Raw genomic sequence first — 3,002 nt, forward strand, 5'->3', positions numbered from 1 at the left:
AGAGGAAGAACGATGAAGTAGAGGTTTAGGGTTGCACGTGGCAAAGTAGTGTCTCAAAAACCCTAAAACCTCTAGTATATATAGGAGGAAGGGAGGGGCTAGCCTTGAGGCTCAAGGGAGCCTCTAGGGCGTCAGCCGAAGTGGGAGGAGGAGGGATCCTCCTGCAATTGTTTTTGGAGGGAGGAGTCCCTTCCTTCCTTCCCACCTCCTCTTTTTTTTCCTTTTGCATTGTTTTTTCTCCTTGGCCGAAATAGCCCTATTGGGATGGCTACTCCAGCCCACAGTATACCACCCATGGGCCTATTAGGTTCTCTCCCGGGTGGGTGGCCCCTCCCAGTAATAACCCAGAACCCATTCGTCACTCCCGGTACACTGCTGGCAATGCCCGAAATCATTCACAAAGCCAAATGCAACAATCCCATATATCAATTTTCATTTCTGGACCATCTCGGAAACGCTCGTGATGTCCGTGATCTCATTCAGGACTCAGAACAAAACTTTGGTCACCAGCACCTATAAGTCAACTGTACCGAAACGTCACTGAACCTTAAGTGTGCAGACACTGCGGGTTCGAGAACTATGCCGACATGACCTGAGTCACTCCCCGGTCAATATCCAATAGCGAGACGTCGATTTCCATATTGGATCCTACATATTCTACGAAGATCTTATCGGTTGAACCTCTATGCCAAGGATTCATATAATCCCGTATACCATTCCCTTTGTCCTTCGGTATGTTACTTTCCCGAGATTTGATCATCGGTATACCTATACCTATTTCAATCTTGTTACCGGCAAGTCTCTTTACTCGTTCCGCAATACAAGATCTCGTGACTAACACTTTAGTCACATTGCTTGAAAGGCTTATATGTGATGTTGTATTACCGAGTGGGCCCCGAGATACCTCTCCATTACACGGATTGACAAATCCCAGTCCTGATCCATGCCAACCCAACAGACACCTTCAGAGATACCTGTAGAGCACTTTTCTAGTCACCCAGTTACGTTGTGACGTTTGATAACCCATAAGGTATTCCTCCGGTGTCAGGGAGTTGCATGATCTCATGGTCATAGGAAGAGTTACATTGACATGCAGAAAACAGTAGCAATAAACTGACACGATCATACGCTACATTTATAGTTTGTGCCTAGTCCATCACATCATTTATTCTAATGATGTGATCCCGTTATCAACTGACAACACTTGTCTATGGTTAGGAAACCTTAACCATCTTTGATCAACGAGATAGTCAACTAGAGGCTTACTAGGGACACTGTTTTGTCTATGTATCCACACATGTATTTGTGTTTCCAATCAATACAATTATAGCATGGATAATAATAGATTATCATGAACAAATAAATATAATAATAACTAATTTGTTATTGCCAATAGGGCATATTTCCAACATGTATATCCTTTGGGATGATTTGGTTGATCGGATATTTGATGATGTGCAAAAATAGGTACTTTTACGCCTACTATTTGAGTTTACATTTTTAAATAGAACGTGATAAATTGGTGAAATTTCTTAGAGTATTGTCATACAGATGGCCCATGCCGTCCTAATTGTTTTGAATTTTCGGAGTTACAGAAGTATGGTTTTAGTGTATATCATTACAAATTATTGTATTTTAGACATATTCAGTTTTTGCTTACATAGTGCACATGTTTAAATGATTCTATGGATTGTATCGGGGGATATAACTCATGGGAAAGTTAGAGTACGATATGTGTTATGCAAGAACTAATATGAATTGGTTTATAATAGTACCCAAGTTTATCGTTTGCTAATTAAACTAACGGATCTCACGAGGTTTCTGTTGAGTTTTCTGGTCAGAAATTTTCCAAGTTTTGGGTGAGATCACAATGGATGAAGTAATAAGGAGCAACAAGAACCTAAGATCTGGGATGCCCAAGGCACCCTAGGGCAATATTCAAGGAAGACCCAAGCGTCTAAGCTTGGGGATACCCAGGATTGCATCCCCTCTTTCGTCTACAATCCATTGGTGTGTTATTTGGAGATATATTTTTATTCATGACATTATATGAATTTTGATTTTAGGGTCATGTATTATAGTTTGTTTGGTTTTTAGTTTGCCACATTCATTGCTTCCCAGAAACAACTTTTGAGAGAGAGACACGTGCATCATAATTTATTAGAATGCTCTTTGTGCTTCGCTTATTTATTTTGAGTTAAATTAATTATGCTCATGTGCTTCACTTATATCATTAGAGCACAAGGGAAATTATATGTTTTAGAAATCCCTAGCTCTCTCATGCTGCACTTAAATCTTTTTGAGAGTCTCTAAAACTAGAAGTGATAATTTGCACTAGTTATATGTTTAGTCAGAAAATGATAGGTACAAATGAGGGATATAATAAAATCTTGCATGTAGATTGCCAATTGTGAAACATATGATTAAGTGTATTGAGGTTACAATATGGGGGTTTACTAGCTTGTGGAAATAGATTAGTAAGAATAATGCTACTATGGTCTGTGTTAAACTATTCATGAAAATGTCGGTCGTGGCATGACCGGGAATTGGAGCATTTTATATCCTTTATTGAAATAATTATGTGATGTCTGGCTAGGGGCGCACGATGGTAAGCTCCTCCCAACCTTCTCCCTAGGAGCATGCGATCAAATCTTTGCTTCGATAGAGATATTAGAGGACACAATAAGTATCTGAATTCCTTGTGTTTGATGTGACTTTGTGCACCGTAAGCACTTCTATCGTTTCTGTATTTTTCTAGACTCTTGGGTATAGTGAATTTCCCATTCACACCTCGATATTTGGAGAATACTTCACTAGTGCATCCAAACCCATGATATGATACGCTTTATCACACATAAGCCTTATTATATCTTCCTCAAAACAGCCACCATACCTACCTATCATGCATTTCCATAGCCATTCGAAGATATATTGCCATGTAACTTCCATCATTCCTATGACCTGAGTATCCATAGTCATTTTGCTTTGCATGGTCATATAGC

The sequence above is a fragment of the Hordeum vulgare genome, chromosome 4H (assembly GCF_904849725.1).
Source record: "Hordeum vulgare subsp. vulgare chromosome 4H, MorexV3_pseudomolecules_assembly, whole genome shotgun sequence".
NCBI classification, from domain to species: domain Eukaryota; kingdom Viridiplantae; phylum Streptophyta; class Magnoliopsida; order Poales; family Poaceae; genus Hordeum; species Hordeum vulgare.